Here is a 20,187-nt window from a genome sequence, read left to right on the forward strand (position 1 = left end):
TCAGGCTCGCAGATTTTTTGCAAGCTGCGCATTCTGAATTTAAAGACCTTGCAAGCTGCCCGACTTGGTCGTGCTGCCTGGCCGCTTGCATGGCAAGTGCCTTCTTCGCGCAGCAGGCAGCATATCAGTCTGCTCAATCGAAGGTCCTGAGTCAAATGCTCAGAAAAGCAATCAATGCTCGCAAGTCGTTCTTTTGGCTTCTCTCGCCTCATATATCCATCTTTGCAAAAATCAAGACGTCTTGCTTATGACATGGCAGAAAAAGGTTTGCTGTGCTTTGACCCATCTGGCGTGAACTCAGTGACACATGAGACCACATTTCTTTCTGGAGAATTGCTCTGAGCCAAAAGCAGAGTGGAGAATGCAGGCATCGATCCCCCTATCACTCACATGCTAAGCGAGCGCTCTACCATTTGAGCTAATTCCCCAGTAGCTTTTTGCAGGTTTCCCTCATTTGCTTCTCAGTCGCCTTTTCGCACTCGTCTCCAAGCTGCTCCACGACCATCAGAGAACTGGCCCACTCCTTGTATCCAATCGACATTGCGGAGCAGCAGCGAGCGAGCAACAGCAGGACGCGAAGCCACAGTAACGAAGAAAGAAGCCGAGAAGAGCACGAGACCGTGGAAGGGAAGCGAGGTGACCGGAAAGTAGCAGCTGCCCTGTGTGTGAGGGAGCAGGCGACAGCGCTGTCTGACTGATAGCCAACTTGTTTTGCCTGAAAGGGAGTGCTGAGTGCTTTGAAGTGTTGCTGCTCTGCAGTTTGTTGAATGTACTACAATGTATCCCATATTGTACCGAATTGTACTTGAACTGAAAAGCAAGGAAATGTATCGAACGGAACTGCCGTCAGCACCCAAATGTAGTGTATGGGATTGCTGACCGCAGCTAAATGTACTGAACTGCTTTTGAATGGACTGTACAAATTTTTATATGCAAATTTTGAAATTTAAAAAAACTCTGTGCTGGTGAGCAGACACAAATGCTCAAGCATAACAGCTGTGTGAAGGTGGATGCAGAGTGCATTCAGGTTTGAGACGAGAAAAGTGGTGTCCTGCTCCTTCGTGGCAACATGATGCACCATAAAGTGATGAGAACTGGTTTGAGCGAATTGCTGCTTAATCCAAAAGTACACTAGCTCCTTCGAGCCGGAATTGAACCAGCGACCTAAGGATGACTTTGCTGAATATTCCACTACAGTCCTCCGTTCTACCAACTGAGCTATCGAAGGGAAGCGCCAAAGATTTTTCTGTGCGATGATTGTTTTCCGTGAGCATGTTGACGCATCTGGACTCGTGACGTGGCCTGTGCGTCTTCAGTACCAGCCCATGCTGCAGCGCGGTGGGACTGTCAACCGCCAGCTACTCTTTACAGCCTGGAAAACGCGTGTGACTAACAATCACAAGAGTGTAGCTTTGACTTCTTATCAGGCTCGCAGATTTTTTGCAAGCTGCGCATTCTGAATTTAAAGACCTTGCAAGCTGCCCGACTTGGTCGTGCTGCCTGGCCGCTTGCATGGCAAGTGCCTTCTTCGCGCAGCAGGCAGCATATCAGTCTGCTCAATCGAAGGTCCTGAGTCAAATGCTCAGAAAAGCAATCAATGCTCGCAAGTCGTTCTTTTGGCTTCTCTCGCCTCATATATCCATCTTTGCAAAAATCAAGACGTCTTGCTTATGACATGGCAGAAAAAGGTTTGCTGTGCTTTGACCCATCTGGCGTGAACTCAGTGACACATGAGACCACATTTCTTTCTGGAGAATTGCTCTGAGCCAAAAGCAGAGTGGAGAATGCAGGCATCGATCCCCCTATCACTCACATGCTAAGCGAGCGCTCTACCATTTGAGCTAATTCCCCAGTAGCTTTTTGCAGGTTTCCCTCATTTGCTTCTCAGTCGCCTTTTCGCACTCGTCTCCAAGCTGCTCCACGACCATCAGAGAACTGGCCCACTCCTTGTATCCAATCGACATTGCGGAGCAGCAGCGAGCGAGCAACAGCAGGACGCAAAGCCACAGTAACGAAGAAAGAAGCCGAGAAGAGCACGAGACCGTGGAAGGGAAGCGAGGTGACCGGAAAGTAGCGGCCGCCCTGTGTGTGAGGGAGCAGGCGACAGCGCTGTCTGACTGATGGCCAACTTGTTTTGCCTGAAAGGGAGTGCTGAGTGCTTTGAAGTGTTGCTGCTCTGCAGTTTGTTGAATGTACTACAATGTATCCCATATTGTACCGAATTGTACTTGAACTGAAAAGCAAGGAAATGTATCGAACGGAACTGCCGTCAGCACCCAAATGTAGTGTATGGGATTGCTGACCGCAGCTAAATGTACTGAACTGCTTTTGAATGGACTGTACAAATTTTTATATGCAAATTTTGAAATTTAAAAAAACTCTGTGCTGGTGAGCAGACACAAATGCTCAAGCATAACAGCTGTGTGAAGGTGGATGCAGAGTGCATTCAGGTTTGAGATGAGAAAAGTGGTGTCCTGCTCCTTCGTGGCAACATGATGCACCATAAAGTGATGAGAACTGGTTTGAGCGAATTGCTGCTTAATCCAAAAGTACACTAGCTCCTTCGAGCCGGAATTGAACCAGCGACCTAAGGATGACTTTGCTGAGTCCTCCGTTCTACCAACTGAGCTATCGAAGGGAACCGCCAAAGATTTTACTGTGCGATGATTGTTTTCCGTGAGCATGTTGACGCATCTGGACTCGTGGCGTGGCCTGTGCGTCTTCAGTACCAGCCCATGCTGCAGCGCGGTGGGACTGTCAACCGCCAGCTACTCTTTACAGCCTGGAAAACGCGTGTGACTAACAATCACAAGAGTGTAGCTTTGACTTCTTATCAGGCTCGCAGATTTTTTGCAAGCTGCGCATTCTGAATTTAAAGACCTTGCAAGCTGCCCGACTTGGTCGTGCTGCCTGGCCGCTTGCATGGCAAGTGCCTTCTTCGCGAAGCAGGCAGCATATCAGTCTGCTCAATCGAAGGTCCTGAGTCAAATGCTCAGAAAAGCAATCAATGCTCGCAAGTCGTTCTTTTGGCTTCTCTCGCCTCATATATCCATCTTTGCAAAAATCAAGACGTCTTGCTTATGACCCATCTGGCGTGAACTCAGTGACACGTGAGACCACATTTCTTTCTGGAGAATTGCTCTGAGCCAAAAGCAGAGTGGAGAATGCAGGCATCAATCCCCCTACCTCTCGCATGCTAATCGAGCGCTCTACCATTTGAACTAATTCCCCAGTAGCTTCTTGCAGGTTTCCCTCATTTGCTTCTCAGTCGCCTTTTCGCACTCGTCTCCAAGCTGCTCCACGACCATCAGAGAACTGGCCCACTCCTTGTATCCAATCGACATTGCGGAGCAGCAGCGAGCGAGCAACAGCAGGACGCGAAGCCACAGTAACGAAGAAAGAAGCCGAGAAGAGCACGAGACCGTGGAAGGGAAACGAGGTGACCGGAAAGTAGCGGCCGCCCTGTGTGTGAGGGAGCAGGCGACAGCGCTGTCTGACTGATAGCCAACTTGTTTTGCCTGAAAGGGAGTGCTGAGTGCTTTGAAGTGTTGCTGCTCTGCAGTTTGTTGAATGTACTACAATGTATCCCATATTGTACCGAATTGTACTTGAACTGAAAAGCAAGGAAATGTATCGAACGGAACTGCCGTCAGCACCCAAATGTAGTGTATGGGATTGCTGACCGCAGCTAAATGTACTGAACTGCTTTTGAATGGACTGTACAAATTTTTATATGCAAATTTTGAAATTTAAAAAAACTCTGTGCTGGTGAGCAGACACAAATGCTCAAGCATAACAGCTGTGTGAAGGTGGATGCAGAGTGCATTCAGGTTTGAGACGAGAAAAGTGGTGTCCTGCTCCTTCGTGGCAACATGATGCACCATAAAGTGATGAGAACTGGTTTGAGCGAATTGCTGCTCAATCCAAAAGGACACTAGCTCCTTCGAGCCGGAATTGAACCAGCGACCTAAGGATGACTTTGCTGAGTATTCCACTACAGTCCTCCGCTCTACCAACTGAGCTATCGAAGGGAAGCGCCAAAGATTTTTCTGTTCGATGATTGTTTTCCGTGAGCATGTTGACGCATCTGGACTCGTGGCGTGGCCTGTGCGTCTTCAGTGCCAGCCCATGCTGCAGCGCGGTGGGACTGTCAACCGCCAGCTACTCTTTACAGCCTGGAAAACGCGTGTGACTAACAATCACAAGAGTGTAGCTTTGACTTCTTATCAGGCTCGCAGATTTTTTGCAAGCTGCGCATTCTGAATTTAAAGACCTTGCAAGCTGCCCGACTTGGTCGTGCTGCCTGGCCGCTTGCATGGCAAGTGCCTTCTTCGCGCAGCAGGCAGCATATCAGTCTGCTCAATCGAAGGTCCTGAGTCAAATGCTCAGAAAAGCAATCAATGCTCGCAAGTCGTTCTTTTGGCTTCTCTCGCCTCATATATCCATCTTTGCAAAAATCAAGACGTCTTGCTTATGACATGGCAGAAAAAGGTTTGCTGTGCTTTGACCCATCTGGCGTGAACTCAGTGACACGTGAGACCACATTTCTTTCTGGAGAATTGCTCTGAGCCAAAAGCAGAGTGGAGAGTGCAGGCATCGATCCCGCTACCTCTCACATGCTAAGCGAGCGCTCTACCATTTGAGCTAATTCCCCAGTAGCTTCTTGCAGGTTTCCCTCATTTGCTTCACAGTCGCCTTTTCGCACTCGTCTCCAAGCTGCTCCACGACCATCAGAGAACTGGCCCACTCCTTGTATCCAATCGACATTGCGGAGCAGCAGCGAGCGAGCAACAGCAGGACGCGAAGCCACAGTAACGAAGAAAGAAGCCGAGAAGAGCACGAGACCGTGGAAGGGAAGCGAGGTGACCGGAAAGTAGCGGCCGCCCTGTGTGTGAGGGAGCAGGCGACAGCGCTGTCTGACTGATAGCCAACTTGTTTTGCCTGAAAGGGAGTGCTGAGTGCTTTGAAGTGTTGCTGCTCTGCAGTTTGTTGAATGTACTACAATGTATCCCATATTGTACCGAATTGTACTTGAACTGAAAAGCAAGGAAATGTATCGAACGGAACTGCCGTCAGCACCCAAATGTAGTGTATGGGATTGCTGACCGCAGCTAAATGTACTGAACTGCTTTTGAATGGACTGTACAAATTTTTATATGCAAATTTTGAAATTTAAAAAAACTCTGTGCTGGTGAGCAGACACAAATGCTCAAGCATAACAGCTGTGTGAAGGTGGATGCAGAGTGCATTCAGGTTTGAGACGAGAAAAGTGGTGTCCTGCTCCTTCGTGGCAACATGATGCACCATAAAGTGATGAGAACTGGTTTGAGCGAATTGCTGCTCAATCCAAAAGTACACTAGCTCCTTCGAGCCGGAATTGAACCAGCGACCTAAGGATGACTTTGCTGAGTATTCCACTACAGTCCTCCGCTCTACCAACTGAGCTATCGAAGGGAAGCGCCAAAGATTTTTCTGTTCGATGATTGTTTTCCGTGAGCATGTTGACGCATCTGGACTCGTGGCGTGGCCTGTGCGTCTTCAGTGCCAGCCCATGCTGCAGCGCGGTGGGACTGTCAACCGCCAGCTACTCTTTACAGCCTGGAAAACGCGTGTGACTAACAATCACAAGAGTGTAGCTTTGACTTCTTATCAGGCTCGCAGATTTTTTGCAAGCTGCGCATTCTGAATTTAAAGACCTTGCAAGCTGCCCGACTTGGTCGTGCTGCCTGGCCGCTTGCATGGCAAGTGCCTTCTTCGCGCAGCAGGCAGCATATCAGTCTGCTCAATCGAAGGTCCTGAGTCAAATGCTCAGAAAAGCAATCAATGCTCGCAAGTCGTTCTTTTGGCTTCTCTCGCCTCATATATCCATCTTTGCAAAAATCAAGACGTCTTGCTTATGACATGGCAGAAAAAGGTTTGCTGTGCTTTGACCCATCTGGCGTGAACTCAGTGACACGTGAGACCACATTTCTTTCTGGAGAATTGCTCTGAGCCAAAAGCAGAGTGGAGAATGCAGGCATCGATCCCCCTATCACTCACATGCTAAGCGAGCGCTCTACCATTTGAGCTAATTCCCCAGTAGCTTCTTGCAGGTTTCCCTCATTTGCTTCTCAGTCGCCTTTTCGCACTCGTCTCCAAGCTGCTCCACGACCATCAGAGAACTGGCCCACTCCTTGTATCCAATCGACATTGCGGAGCAGCAGCGAGCGAGCAACAGCAGGACGTAAAGCCACAGTAACGAAGAAAGAAGCCGAGAAGAGCACGAGACCGTGGAAGGGAAGCGAGGTGACCGGAAAGTAGCGGCCGCCCTGTGTGTGAGGGAGCAGGCGACAGCGCTGTCTGACTGATGGCCAACTTGTTTTGCCTGAAAGGGAGTGCTGAGTGCTTTGAAGTGTTGCTGCTCTGCAGTTTGTTGAATGTACTACAATGTATCCCATATTGTACCGAATTGTACTTGAACTGAAAAGCAAGGAAATGTATTGAACGGAACTGCCGTCAGCACCCAAATGTAGTGTATGGGATTGCTGACCGCAGCTAAATGTACTGAACTGCTTTTGAATGGACTGTACAAATTTTTATATGCAAATTTTGAAATTTAAAAAAACTCTGTGCTGGTGAGCAGACACAAATGCTCAAGCATAACAGCTGTGTGAAGGTGGATGCAGAGTGCATTCAGGTTTGAGACGAGAAAAGTGGTGTCCTGCTCCTTCGTGGCAACATGATGCACCATAAAGTGATGAGAACTGGTTTGAGCGAATTGCTGCTTAATCCAAAAGTACACTAGCTCCTTCGAGCCGGAATTGAACCAGCGACCTAAGGATGACTTTGCTGAATATTCCACTACAGTCCTCCGCTCTACCAACTGAGCTATCGAAGGGAAGCGCCAAAGATTTTTCTGTGCGATGATTGTTTTCCGTGAGCATGTTGACGCATCTGGACTCGTGACGTGGCCTGTGCGTCTTCAGTACCAGCCCATGCTGCAGCGCGGTGGGACTGTCAACCGCCAGCTACTCTTTACAGCCTGGAAAACGCGTGTGACTAACAATCACAAGAGCGTAGCTTTGACTTCTTATCAGGCTCGCAGATTTTTTGCAAGCTGCGCATTCTGAATTTAAAGACCTTGCAAGCTGCCCGACTTGGTCGTGCTGCCTGGCCGCTTGCATGGCAAGTGCCTTCTTCGCGCAGCAGGCAGCATATCAGTCTGCTCAATCGAAGGTCCTGAGTCAAATGCTCAGAAAAGCAATCAATGCTCGCAAGTCGTTCTTTTGGCTTCTCTCGCCTCATATATCCATCTTTGCAAAAATCAAGACGTCTTGCTTATGACATGGCAGAAAAAGGTTTGCTGTGCTTTGACCCATCTGGCGTGAACTCAGTGACACATGAGACCACATTTCTTTCTGGAGAATTGCTCTGAGCCAAAAGCAGAGTGGAGAATGCAGGCATCGATCCCCCTATCACTCACATGCTAAGCGAGCGCTCTACCATTTGAGCTAATTCCCCAGTAGCTTTTTGCAGGTTTCCCTCATTTGCTTCTCAGTCGCCTTTTCGCACTCGTCTCCAAGCTGCTCCACGACCATCAGAGAACTGGCCCACTCCTTGTATCCAATCGACATTGCGGAGCAGCAGCGAGCGAGCAACAGCAGGACGCAAAGCCACAGTAACGAAGAAAGAAGCCGAGAAGAGCACGAGACCGTGGAAGGGAAGCGAGGTGACCGGAAAGTAGCGGCCGCCCTGTGTGTGAGGGAGCAGGCGACAGCGCTGTCTGACTGATGGCCAACTTGTTTTGCCTGAAAGGGAGTGCTGAGTGCTTTGAAGTGTTGCTGCTCTGCAGTTTGTTGAATGTACTACAATGTATCCCATATTGTACCGAATTGTACTTGAACTGAAAAGCAAGGAAATGTATCGAACGGAACTGCCGTCAGCACCCAAATGTAGTGTATGGGATTGCTGACCGCAGCTAAATGTACTGAACTGCTTTTGAATGGACTGTACAAATTTTTATATGCAAATTTTGAAATTTAAAAAAACTCTGTGCTGGTGAGCAGACACAAATGCTCAAGCATAACAGCTGTGTGAAGGTGGATGCAGAGTGCATTCAGGTTTGAGACGAGAAAAGTGGTGTCCTGCTCCTTCGTGGCAACATGATGCACCATAAAGTGATGAGAACTGGTTTGAGCGAATTGCTGCTTAATCCAAAAGTACACTAGCTCCTTCGAGCCGGAATTGAACCAGCGACCTAAGGATGACTTTGCTGAGTCCTCCGTTCTACCAACTGAGCTATCGAAGGGAACCGCCAAAGATTTTACTGTGCGATGATTGTTTTCCGTGAGCATGTTGACGCATCTGGACTCGTGGCGTGGCCTGTGCGTCTTCAGTACCAGCCCATGCTGCAGCGCGGTGGGACTGTCAACCGCCAGCTACTCTTTACAGCCTGGAAAACGCGTGTGACTAACAATCACAAGAGTGTAGCTTTGACTTCTTATCAGGCTCGCAGATTTTTTGCAAGCTGCGCATTCTGAATTTAAAGACCTTGCAAGCTGCCCGACTTGGTCGTGCTGCCTGGCCGCTTGCATGGCAAGTGCCTTCTTCGCGCAGCAGGCAGCATATCAGTCTGCTCAATCGAAGGTCCTGAGTCAAATGCTCAGAAAAGCAATCAATGCTCGCAAGTCGTTCTTTTGGCTTCTCTCGCCTCATATATCCATCTTTGCAAAAATCAAGACGTCTTGCTTATGACCCATCTGGCGTGAACTCAGTGACACGTGAGACCACATTTCTTTCTGGAGAATTGCTCTGAGCCAAAAGCAGAGTGGAGAATGCAGGCATCAATCCCCCTACCTCTCGCATGCTAAGCGAGCGCTCTACCATTTGAACTAATTCCCCAGTAGCTTCTTGCAGGTTTCCCTCATTTGCTTCTCAGTCGCCTTTTCGCACTCGTCTCCAAGCTGCTCCACGACCATCAGAGAACTGGCCCACTCCTTGTATCCAATCGACATTGCGGAGCAGCAGCGAGCGAGCAACAGCAGGACGCGAAGCCACAGTAACGAAGAAAGAAGCCGAGAAGAGCACGAGACCGTGGAAGGGAAACGAGGTGACCGGAAAGTAGCGGCCGCCCTGTGTGTGAGGGAGCAGGCGACAGCGCTGTCTGACTGATAGCCAACTTGTTTTGCCTGAAAGGGAGTGCTGAGTGCTTTGAAGTGTTGCTGCTCTGCAGTTTGTTGAATGTACTACAATGTATCCCATATTGTACCGAATTGTACTTGAACTGAAAAGCAAGGAAATGTATCGAACGGAACTGCCGTCAGCACCCAAATGTAGTGTATGGGATTGCTGACCGCAGCTAAATGTACTGAACTGCTTTTGAATGGACTGTACAAATTTTTATATGCAAATCTTGAAATTTAAAAAAACTCTGTGCTCGTGAGCAGACACAAATGCTCAAGCATAACAGCTGTGTGAAGGTGGATGCAGAGTGCATTCAGGTTTGAGACGAGAAAAGTGGTGTCCTGCTCCTTCGTGGCAACATGATGCACCATAAAGTGATGAGAACTGGTTTGAGCGAATTGCTGCTCAATCCAAAAGTACACTAGCTCCTTCGAGCCGGAATTGAACCAGCGACCTAAGGATGACTTTGCTGAGTATTCCATTACAGTCCTCCGCTCTACCAACTGAGGTATCGAAGGGAAGCGCCAAAGATTTTTCTGTTCGATGATTGTTTTCCGTGAGCATGTTGACGCATCTGGACTCGTGGCGTGGCCTGTGCGTCTTCAGTGCCAGCCCATGCTGCAGCGCGGTGGGACTGTCAACCGCCAGCTACTCTTTACAGCCTGGAAAACGCGTGTGACTAACAATCACAAGAGTGTAGCTTTGACTTCTTATCAGGCTCGCAGATTTTTTGCAAGCTGCGCATTCTGAATTTAAAGACCTTGCAAGCTGCCCGACTTGGTCGTGCTGCCTGGCCGCTTGCATGGCAAGTGCCTTCTTCGCGCAGCAGGCAGCATATCAGTCTGCTCAATCGAAGGTCCTGAGTCAAATGCTCAGAAAAGCAATCAATGCTCGCAAGTCGTTCTTTTGGCTTCTCTCGCCTCATATATCCATCTTTGCAAAAATCAAGACGTCTTGATTATGACATGGCAGAAAAAGGTTTGCTGTGCTTTGACCCATCTGGCGTGAACTCAGTGACACGTGAGACCACATTTCTTTCTGGAGAATTGCTCTGAGCCAAAAGCAGAGTGGAGAGTGCAGGCATCGATCCCGCTACCTCTCACATGCTAAGCGAGCGCTCTACCATTTGAGCTAATTCCCCAGTAGCTTCTTGCAGGTTTCCCTCATTTGCTTCACAGTCGCCTTTTCGCACTCGTCTCCAAGCTGCTCCACGACCATCAGAGAACTGGCCCACTCCTTGTATCCAATCGACATTGCGGAGCAGCAGCGAGCGAGCAACAGCAGGACGCGAAGCCACAGTAACGAAGAAAGAAGCCGAGAAGAGCACGAGACCGTGGAAGGGAAGCGAGGTGACCGGAAAGTAGCGGCCGCCCTGTGTGTGAGGGAGCAGGCGACAGCGCTGTCTGACTGATGGCCAACTTGTTTTGCCTGAAAGGGAGTGCTGAGTGCTTTGAAGTGTTGCTGCTCTGCAGTTTGTTGAATGTACTACAATGTATCCCATATTGTACCGAATTGTACTTGAACTGAAAAGCAAGGAAATGTATTGAACGGAACTGCCGTCAGCACCCAAATGTAGTGTATGGGATTGCTGACCGCAGCTAAATGTACTGAACTGCTTTTGAATGGACTGTACAAATTTTTATATGCAAATTTTGAAATTTAAAAAAACTCTGTGCTGGTGAGCAGACACAAATGCTCAAGCATAACAGCTGTGTGAAGGTGGATGCAGAGTGCATTCAGGTTTGAGACGAGAAAAGTGGTGTCCTGCTCCTTCGTGGCAACATGATGCACCATAAAGTGATGAGAACTGGTTTGAGCGAATTGCTGCTTAATCCAAAAGTACACTAGCTCCTTCGAGCCGGAATTGAACCAGCGACCTAAGGATGACTTTGCTGAATATTCCACTACAGTCCTCCGCTCTACCAACTGAGCTATCGAAGGGAAGCGCCAAAGATTTTTCTGTGCGATGATTGTTTTCCGTGAGCATGTTGACGCATCTGGACTCGTGACGTGGCCTGTGCGTCTTCAGTACCAGCCCATGCTGCAGCGCGGTGGGACTGTCAACCGCCAGCTACTCTTTACAGCCTGGAAAACGCGTGTGACTAACAATCACAAGAGTGTAGCTTTGACTTCTTATCAGGCTCGCAGATTTTTTGCAAGCTGCGCATTCTGAATTTAAAGACCTTGCAAGCTGCCCGACTTGGTCGTGCTGCCTGGCCGCTTGCATGGCAAGTGCCTTCTTCGCGCAGCAGGCAGCATATCAGTCTGCTCAATCGAAGGTCCTGAGTCAAATGCTCAGAAAAGCAATCAATGCTCGCAAGTCGTTCTTTTGGCTTCTCTCGCCTCATATATCCATCTTTGCAAAAATCAAGACGTCTTGCTTATGACATGGCAGAAAAAGGTTTGCTGTGCTTTGACCCATCTGGCGTGAACTCAGTGACACATGAGACCACATTTCTTTCTGGAGAATTGCTCTGAGCCAAAAGCAGAGTGGAGAATGCAGGCATCGATCCCCCTATCACTCACATGCTAAGCGAGCGCTCTACCATTTGAGCTAATTCCCCAGTAGCTTTTTGCAGGTTTCCCTCATTTGCTTCTCAGTCGCCTTTTCGCACTCGTCTCCAAGCTGCTCCACGACCATCAGAGAACTGGCCCACTCCTTGTATCCAATCGACATTGCGGAGCAGCAGCGAGCGAGCAACAGCAGGACGCAAAGCCACAGTAACGAAGAAAGAAGCCGAGAAGAGCACGAGACCGTGGAAGGGAAGCGAGGTGACCGGAAAGTAGCGGCCGCCCTGTGTGTGAGGGAGCAGGCGACAGCGCTGTCTGACTGATGGCCAACTTGTTTTGCCTGAAAGGGAGTGCTGAGTGCTTTGAAGTGTTGCTGCTCTGCAGTTTGTTGAATGTACTACAATGTATCCCATATTGTACCGAATTGTACTTGAACTGAAAAGCAAGGAAATGTATCGAACGGAACTGCCGTCAGCACCCAAATGTAGTGTATGGGATTGCTGACCGCAGCTAAATGTACTGAACTGCTTTTGAATGGACTGTACAAATTTTTATATGCAAATTTTGAAATTTAAAAAAACTCTGTGCTGGTGAGCAGACACAAATGCTCAAGCATAACAGCTGTGTGAAGGTGGATGCAGAGTGCATTCAGGTTTGAGACGAGAAAAGTGGTGTCCTGCTCCTTCGTGGCAACATGATGCACCATAAAGTGATGAGAACTGGTTTGAGCGAATTGCTGCTTAATCCAAAAGTACACTAGCTCCTTCGAGCCGGAATTGAACCAGCGACCTAAGGATGACTTTGCGGAGTCCTCCGTTCTACCAACTGAGCTATCGAAGGGAACCGCCAAAGATTTTACTGTGCGATGATTGTTTTCCGTGAGCATGTTGACGCATCTGGACTCGTGGCGTGGCCTGTGCGTCTTCAGTACCAGCCCATGCTGCAGCGCGGTGGGACTGTCAACCGCCAGCTACTCTTTACAGCCTGGAAAACGCGTGTGACTAACAATCACAAGAGTGTAGCTTTGACTTCTTATCAGGCTCGCAGATTTTTTGCAAGCTGCGCATTCTGAATTTAAAGACCTTGCAAGCTGCCCGACTTGGTCGTGCTGCCTGGCCGCTTGCATGGCAAGTGCCTTCTTCGCGCAGCAGGCAGCATATCAGTCTGCTCAATCGAAGGTCCTGAGTCAAATGCTCAGAAAAGCAATCAATGCTCGCAAGTCGTTCTTTTGGCTTCTCTCGCCTCATATATCCATCTTTGCAAAAATCAAGACGTCTTGCTTATGACATGGCAGAAAAAGGTTTGCTGTGCTTTGACCCATCTGGCGTGAACTCAGTGACACGTGAGACCACATTTCTTTCTGGAGAATTGCTCTGAGCCAAAAGCAGAGTGGAGAGTGCAGGCATCGATCCCGCTACCTCTCACATGCTAAGCGAGCGCTCTACCATTTGAGCTAATTCCCCAGTAGCTTCTTGCAGGTTTCCCTCATTTGCTTCACAGTCGCCTTTTCGCACTCGTCTCCAAGCTGCTCCACGACCATCAGAGAACTGGCCCACTCCTTGTATCCAATCGACATTGCGGAGCAGCAGCGAGCGAGCAACAGCAGGACGCGAAGCCACAGTAACGAAGAAAGAAGCCGAGAAGAGCACGAGACCGTGGAAGGGAAGCGAGGTGACCGGAAAGTAGCGGCCGCCCTGTGTGTGAGGGAGCAGGCGACAGCGCTGTCTGACTGATGGCCAACTTGTTTTGCCTGAAAAGGAGTGCTGAGTGCTTTGAAGTGTTGCTGCTCTGCAGTTTGTTGAATGTACTACAATGTATCCCATATTGTACCGAATTGTACTTGAACTGAAAAGCAAGGAAATGTATCGAACGGAACTGCCGTCAGCACCCAAATGTAGTGTATGGGATTGCTGACCGCAGCTAAATGTACTGAACTGCTTTTGAATGGACTGTACAAATTTTTATATGCAAATTTTGAAATTTAAAAAAACTCTGTGCTGGTGAGCAGACACAAATGCTCAAGCATAACAGCTGTGTGAAGGTGGATGCAGAGTGCATTCAGGTTTGAGACGAGAAAAGTGGTGTCCTGCTCCTTCGTGGCAACATGATGCACCATAAAGTGATGAGAACTGGTTTGAGCGAATTGCTGCTTAATCCAAAAGTACACTAGCTCCTTCGAGCCGGAATTGAACCAGCGACCTAAGGATGACTTTGCTGAATATTCCACTACAGTCCTCCGCTCTACCAACTGAGCTATCGAAGGGAAGCGCCAAAGATTTTTCTGTGCGATGATTGTTTTCCGTGAGCATGTTGACGCATCTGGACTCGTGACGTGGCCTGTGCGTCTTCAGTACCAGCCCATGCTGCAGCGCGGTGGGACTGTCAACCGCCAGCTACTCTTTACAGCCTGGAAAACGCGTGTGACTAACAATCACAAGAGTGTAGCTTTGACTTCTTATCAGGCTCGCAGATTTTTTGCAAGCTGCGCATTCTGAATTTAAAGACCTTGCAAGCTGCCCGACTTGGTCGTGCTGCCTGGCCGCTTGCATGGCAAGTGCCTTCTTCGCGCAGCAGGCAGCATATCAGTCTGCTCAATCGAAGGTCCTGAGTCAAATGCTCAGAAAAGCAATCAATGCTCGCAAGTCGTTCTTTTGGCTTCTCTCGCCTCATATATCCATCTTTGCAAAAATCAAGACGTCTTGCTTATGACATGGCAGAAAAAGGTTTGCTGTGCTTTGACCCATCTGGCGTGAACTCAGTGACACATGAGACCACATTTCTTTCTGGAGAATTGCTCTGAGCCAAAAGCAGAGTGGAGAATGCAGGCATCGATCCCCCTATCACTCACATGCTAAGCGAGCGCTCTACCATTTGAGCTAATTCCCCAGTAGCTTTTTGCAGGTTTCCCTCATTTGCTTCTCAGTCGCCTTTTCGCACTCGTCTCCAAGCTGCTCCACGACCATCAGAGAACTGGCCCACTCCTTGTATCCAATCGACATTGCGGAGCAGCAGCGAGCGAGCAACAGCAGGACGCAAAGCCACAGTAACGAAGAAAGAAGCCGAGAAGAGCACGAGACCGTGGAAGGGAAGCGAGGTGACCGGAAAGTAGCGGCCGCCCTGTGTGTGAGGGAGCAGGCGACAGCGCTGTCTGACTGATGGCCAACTTGTTTTGCCTGAAAGGGAGTGCTGAGTGCTTTGAAGTGTTGCTGCTCTGCAGTTTGTTGAATGTACTACAATGTATCCCATATTGTACCGAATTGTACTTGAACTGAAAAGCAAGGAAATGTATCGAACGGAACTGCCGTCAGCACCCAAATGTAGTGTATGGGATTGCTGACCGCAGCTAAATGTACTGAACTGCTTTTGAATGGACTGTACAAATTTTTATATGCAAATTTTGAAATTTAAAAAAACTCTGTGCTGGTGAGCAGACACAAATGCTCAAGCATAACAGCTGTGTGAAGGTGGATGCAGAGTGCATTCAGGTTTGAGACGAGAAAAGTGGTGTCCTGCTCCTTCGTGGCAACATGATGCACCATAAAGTGATGAGAACTGGTTTGAGCGAATTGCTGCTTAATCCAAAAGTACACTAGCTCCTTCGAGCCGGAATTGAACCAGCGACCTAAGGATGACTTTGCTGAGTCCTCCGTTCTACCAACTGAGCTATCGAAGGGAACCGCCAAAGATTTTACTGTGCGATGATTGTTTTCCGTGAGCATGTTGACGCATCTGGACTCGTGGCGTGGCCTGTGCGTCTTCAGTACCAGCCCATGCTGCAGCGCGGTGGGACTGTCAACCGCCAGCTACTCTTTACAGCCTGGAAAACGCGTGTGACTAACAATCACAAGAGTGTAGCTTTGACTTCTTATCAGGCTCGCAGATTTTTTGCAAGCTGCGCATTCTGAATTTAAAGACCTTGCAAGCTGCCCGACTTGGTCGTGCTGCCTGGCCGCTTGCATGGCAAGTGCCTTCTTCGCGCAGCAGGCAGCATATCAGTCTGCTCAATCGAAGGTCCTGAGTCAAATGCTCAGAAAAGCAATCAATGCTCGCAAGTCGTTCTTTTGGCTTCTCTCGCCTCATATATCCATCTTTGCAAAAATCAAGACGTCTTGCTTATGACCCATCTGGCGTGAACTCAGTGACACGTGAGACCACATTTCTTTCTGGAGAATTGCTCTGAGCCAAAAGCAGAGTGGAGAATGCAGGCATCAATCCCCCTACCTCTCGCATGCTAAGCGAGCGCTCTACCATTTGAACTAATTCCCCAGTAGCTTCTTGCAGGTTTCCCTCATTTGCTTCTCAGTCGCCTTTTCGCACTCGTCTCCAAGCTGCTCCACGACCATCAGAGAACTGGCCCACTCCTTGTATCCAATCGACATTGCGGAGCAGCAGCGAGCGAGCAACAGCAGGACGCGAAGCCACAGTAACGAAGAAAGAAGCCGAGAAGAGCACGAGACCGTGGAAGGGAAACGAGGTGACCGGAAAGTAGCGGCCGCCCTGTGTGTGAGGGAGCAGGCGACAGCGCTGTCTGACTGATGGCCAACTTGTTTTGCCTGAAAGGGAGTGCTGAGTGCTTTGAAGTGTTGCTGCTCTGCAGTTTGTTGAATGTACTACAATGTATCCCATATTGTACCGAATTGTACTTGAACTGAAAAGCAAGGAAATGTATCGAACGGAACTGCCGTCAGCACCCAAATGTAGTGTATGGGATTGCTGACCGCAGCTAAATGTACTGAACTGCTTTTGAATGGACTGTACAAATTTTTATATGCAAATTTTGAAATTTAAAAAAACTCTGTGCTGGTGAGCAGACACAAATGCTCAAGCATAACAGCTGTGTGAAGGTGGATGCAGAGTGCATTCAGGTTTGAGACGAGAAAAGTGGTGTCCTGCTCCTTCGTGGCAACATGATGCACCATAAAGTGATGAGAACTGGTTTGAGCGAATTGCTGCTCAATCCAAAAGTACACTAGCTCCTTCGAGCCGGAATTGAACCAGCGACCTAAGGATGACTTTGCTGAGTATTCCACTACAGTCCTCCGCTCTACCAACTGAGCTATCGAAGGGAAGCGCCAAAGATTTTTCTGTTCGATGATTGTTTTCCGTGAGCATGTTGACGCATCTGGACTCGTGGCGTGGCCTGTGCGTCTTCAGTGCCAGCCCATGCTGCAGCGCGGTGGGACTGTCAACCGCCAGCTACTCTTTACAGCCTGGAAAACGCGTGTGACTAACAATCACAAGAGTGTAGCTTTGACTTCTTATCAGGCTCGCAGATTTTTTGCAAGCTGCGCATTCTGAATTTAAAGACCTTGCAAGCTGCCCGACTTGGTCGTGCTGCCTGGCCGCTTGCATGGCAAGTGCCTTCTTCGCGCAGCAGGCAGCATATCAGTCTGCTCAATCGAAGGTCCTGAGTCAAATGCTCAGAAAAGCAATCAATGCTCGCAAGTCGTTCTTTTGGCTTCTCTCGCCTCATATATCCATCTTTGCAAAAATCAAGACGTCTTGCTTATGACATGGCAGAAAAAGGTTTGCTGTGCTTTGACCCATCTGGCGTGAACTCAGTGACACGTGAGACCACATTTCTTTCTGGAGAATTGCTCTGAGCCAAAAGCAAAGTGGAGAGTGCAGGCATCGATCCCACTACCTCTCACATGCTAAGCGAGCGCTCTACCATTTGAGCTAATTCCCCAGTAGCTTCTTGCAGGTTTCCCTCATTTGCTTCACAGTCGCCTTTTCGCACTCGTCTCCAAGCTGCTCCACGACCATCAGAGAACTGGCCCACTCCTTGTATCCAATCGACATTGCGGAGCAGCAGCGAGCGAGCAACAGCAGGACGCGAAGCCACAGTAACAAAGAAAGAAGCCGAGAAGAGCACGAGACCGTGGAAGGGAAGCGAGGTGACCGGAAAGTAGCGGCCGCCCTGTGTGTGAGGGAGCAGGCGACAGCGCTGTCTGACTGATGGCCAACTTGTTTTGCCTGAAAGGGAGTGCTGAGTGCTTTGAAGTGTTGCTGCTCTGCAGTTTGTTGAATGTACTACAATGTATCCCATATTGTACCGAATTGTACTTGAACTGAAAAGCAAGGAAATGTATCGAACGGAACTGCCGTCAGCACCCAAATGTAGTGTATGGGATTGCTGACCGCAGCTAAATGTACTGAACTGCTTTTGAATGGACTGTACAAATTTTTATATGCAAATTTTGAAATTTAAAAAAACTCTGTGCTGGTGAGCAGACACAAATGCTCAAGCATAACAGCTGTGTGAAGGTGGATGCAGAGTGCATTCAGGTTTGAGACGAGAAAAGTGGTGTCCTGCTCCTTCGTGGCAACATGATGCACCATAAAGTGATGAGAACTGGTTTGAGCGAATTGCTGCTCAATCCAAAAGTACACTAGCTCCTTCGAGCCGGAATTGAACCAGCGACCTAAGGATGACTTTGCTGAGTATTCCATTACAGTCCTCCGCTCTACCAACTGAGCTATCGAAGGGAAGCGCCAAAGATTTTTCTGTGCGATGATTGTTTTCCGTGAGCATGTTGACGCATCTGGACTCGTGGCGGCCTGTGCGTCTTCAGTACCAGCCCATGCTGCAGCGCGGTGGGACTGTCAACCGCCAGCTACTCTTTACAGCCTGGAAAACGCGTGTGACTAACAATCACAAGAGTGTAGCTTTGACTTCTTATCAGGCTCGCAGATTTTTTGCAAGCTGCGCATTCTGAATTTAAAGACCTTGCAAGCTGCCCGACTTGGTCGTGCTGCCTGGCCGCTTGCATGGCAAGTGCCTTCTTCGCGCAGCAGGCAGCATATCAGTCTGCTCAATCGAAGGTCCTGAGTCAAATGCTCAGAAAAGCAATCAATGCTCGCAAGTCGTTCTTTTGGCTTCTCTCGCCTCATATATCCATCTTTGCAAAAATCAAGACGTCTTGCTTATGACATGGCAGAAAAAGGTTTGCTGTGCTTTGACCCATCTGGCGTGAACTCAGTGACACGTGAGACCACATTTCTTTCTGGAAAATTGCTCTGAGCCAAAAGCAGAGTGGGGAATGCAGGCATCGATCCCCCTACTGCTCACATGCTAAGCGAGCGCTCTACCATTTGAGCTAATTCCCCAGTAGCTTCTTGCAGGTTTCCCTCATTTGCTTCTCAGTCGCCTTTTCGCACTCGTCTCCAAGCTGCTCCACGACCATCAGAGAACTGGCCCACTCCTTGTATCCAATCGACATTGCGGATCAGCAGCGAGCGAGCAACAGCAGGACGCGAAGCCACAGTAACGAAGAAAGAAGCCGAGAAGAGCACGAGACCGTGGAAGGGAAGCGAGGTGACCGGAAAGTAGCGGCCGCCCTGTGTGTGAGGGAGCAGGCGACAGCGCTGTCTGACTGATGGCCAACTTGTTTTGCCTGAAAGGGAGTGCTGAGTGCTTTGAAGTGTTGCTGCTCTGCAGTTTGTTGAATGTACTACAATGTATCCCATATTGTACCGAATTGTACTTGAACTGAAAAGCAAGGAAATGTATCGAACGGAACTGCCGTCAGCACCCAAATGTAGTGTATGGGATTGCTGACCGCAGCTAAATGTACTGAACTGCTTTTGAATGGACTGTACAAATTTTTATATGCAAATTTTGAAATTTAAAAAAACTCTGTGCTGGTGAGCAGACACAAATGCTCAAGCATAACAGCTGTGTGAAGGTGGATGCAGAGTGCATTCAGGTTTGAAACGAGAAAAGTGGTGTCCTGCTCCTTCGTGGCAACATGATGCACCATAAAGTGATGAGAACTGGTTTGAGCGAATTGCTGCTCAATCCAAAAGTACACTAGCTCCTTCGAGCCGGAATTGAACCAGCGACCTAAGGATGACTTTGCTGAGTATTCCATTACAGTCCTCCGCTCTACCAACTGAGCTATCGAAGGGAAGCGCCAAATATTTTTCTGTGCGATGATTGTTTTCCGTGAGCATGTTGACGCATCTGGACTCGTGGCGTGGCCTGTGCGTCTTCAGTACCAGCCCATGCTGCAGCGCGGTGGGACTGTCAACCGCCAGCTACTCTTTACAGCCTGGAAAACGCGTGTGACTAACAATCACAAGAGTGTAGCTTTGACTTCTTATCAGGCTCGCAGATTTTTTGCAAGCTGCGCATTCTGAATTTAAAGACCTTGCAAGCTGCCCGACTTGGTCGTGCTGCCTGGCCGCTTGCATGGCAAGTGCCTTCTTCGCGCAGCAGGCAGCATATCAGTCTGCTCAATCGAAGGTCCTGAGTCAAATGCTCAGAAAAGCAATCAATGCTCGCAAGTCGTTCTTTTGGCTTCTCTCGCCTCATATATCCATCTTTGCAAAAATCAAGACGTCTTGCTTATGACATGGCAGAAAAAGGTTTGCTGTGCTTTGACCCATCTGGCGTGAACTCAGTGACACGTGAGACCACATTTCTTTCTGGAGAATTGCTCTGAGCCAAAAGCAGAGTGGAGAATGCAGGCATCGATCCCCCTATCACTCACATGCTAAGCGAGCGCTCTA

General features: G+C 48.9%; 14 non-coding genes across 14 annotated transcripts; all 14 read right to left on the minus strand.

The window, feature by feature from the left end:
- Positions 1-1,136: 1,136 nt before the first annotated feature.
- On the minus strand, positions 1,137-1,228 carry trnay-gua (transfer RNA tyrosine (anticodon GUA)). The gene is given in 2 exon segments: positions 1,137-1,172; positions 1,192-1,228. It is a non-coding gene; the product is annotated as a tRNA-Tyr (tRNA).
- A 1,331-nt stretch (positions 1,229-2,559) lies between these two features.
- trnal-cag (transfer RNA leucine (anticodon CAG)) lies at positions 2,560-2,638 on the minus strand. The gene is given in 2 exon segments: positions 2,560-2,595; positions 2,602-2,638. It is a non-coding gene; the product is annotated as a tRNA-Leu (tRNA).
- A 1,301-nt stretch (positions 2,639-3,939) lies between these two features.
- Positions 3,940-4,031, minus strand: trnay-gua (transfer RNA tyrosine (anticodon GUA)). The gene is given in 2 exon segments: positions 3,940-3,975; positions 3,995-4,031. It is a non-coding gene; the product is annotated as a tRNA-Tyr (tRNA).
- Positions 4,032-5,362: 1,331 nt separating this feature from the next.
- Positions 5,363-5,454, minus strand: trnay-gua (transfer RNA tyrosine (anticodon GUA)). The gene is given in 2 exon segments: positions 5,363-5,398; positions 5,418-5,454. It is a non-coding gene; the product is annotated as a tRNA-Tyr (tRNA).
- Positions 5,455-6,785: 1,331 nt separating this feature from the next.
- On the minus strand, positions 6,786-6,877 carry trnay-gua (transfer RNA tyrosine (anticodon GUA)). The gene is given in 2 exon segments: positions 6,786-6,821; positions 6,841-6,877. It is a non-coding gene; the product is annotated as a tRNA-Tyr (tRNA).
- A 1,331-nt stretch (positions 6,878-8,208) lies between these two features.
- On the minus strand, positions 8,209-8,287 carry trnal-cag (transfer RNA leucine (anticodon CAG)). Its single transcript is given in 2 exon segments — positions 8,209-8,244; positions 8,251-8,287. It is a non-coding gene; the product is annotated as a tRNA-Leu (tRNA).
- A 1,301-nt stretch (positions 8,288-9,588) lies between these two features.
- On the minus strand, positions 9,589-9,680 carry trnay-gua (transfer RNA tyrosine (anticodon GUA)). The gene is given in 2 exon segments: positions 9,589-9,624; positions 9,644-9,680. It is a non-coding gene; the product is annotated as a tRNA-Tyr (tRNA).
- A 1,331-nt stretch (positions 9,681-11,011) lies between these two features.
- On the minus strand, positions 11,012-11,103 carry trnay-gua (transfer RNA tyrosine (anticodon GUA)). Its single transcript is given in 2 exon segments — positions 11,012-11,047; positions 11,067-11,103. It is a non-coding gene; the product is annotated as a tRNA-Tyr (tRNA).
- Positions 11,104-12,434: 1,331 nt separating this feature from the next.
- trnar-ccg (transfer RNA arginine (anticodon CCG)) lies at positions 12,435-12,513 on the minus strand. The gene is given in 2 exon segments: positions 12,435-12,470; positions 12,477-12,513. It is a non-coding gene; the product is annotated as a tRNA-Arg (tRNA).
- A 1,331-nt stretch (positions 12,514-13,844) lies between these two features.
- trnay-gua (transfer RNA tyrosine (anticodon GUA)) lies at positions 13,845-13,936 on the minus strand. The gene is given in 2 exon segments: positions 13,845-13,880; positions 13,900-13,936. It is a non-coding gene; the product is annotated as a tRNA-Tyr (tRNA).
- A 1,331-nt stretch (positions 13,937-15,267) lies between these two features.
- On the minus strand, positions 15,268-15,346 carry trnal-cag (transfer RNA leucine (anticodon CAG)). Its single transcript is given in 2 exon segments — positions 15,268-15,303; positions 15,310-15,346. It is a non-coding gene; the product is annotated as a tRNA-Leu (tRNA).
- A 1,301-nt stretch (positions 15,347-16,647) lies between these two features.
- On the minus strand, positions 16,648-16,739 carry trnay-gua (transfer RNA tyrosine (anticodon GUA)). The gene is given in 2 exon segments: positions 16,648-16,683; positions 16,703-16,739. It is a non-coding gene; the product is annotated as a tRNA-Tyr (tRNA).
- Positions 16,740-18,070: 1,331 nt separating this feature from the next.
- Positions 18,071-18,162, minus strand: trnay-gua (transfer RNA tyrosine (anticodon GUA)). The gene is given in 2 exon segments: positions 18,071-18,106; positions 18,126-18,162. It is a non-coding gene; the product is annotated as a tRNA-Tyr (tRNA).
- A 1,329-nt stretch (positions 18,163-19,491) lies between these two features.
- Positions 19,492-19,583, minus strand: trnay-gua (transfer RNA tyrosine (anticodon GUA)). Its single transcript is given in 2 exon segments — positions 19,492-19,527; positions 19,547-19,583. It is a non-coding gene; the product is annotated as a tRNA-Tyr (tRNA).
- Positions 19,584-20,187: the final 604 nt, after the last annotated feature.

The sequence above is a fragment of the Pristiophorus japonicus genome, unplaced genomic scaffold (genome assembly GCF_044704955.1).
Source record: "Pristiophorus japonicus isolate sPriJap1 unplaced genomic scaffold, sPriJap1.hap1 HAP1_SCAFFOLD_207, whole genome shotgun sequence".
NCBI classification, from domain to species: domain Eukaryota; kingdom Metazoa; phylum Chordata; class Chondrichthyes; family Pristiophoridae; genus Pristiophorus; species Pristiophorus japonicus.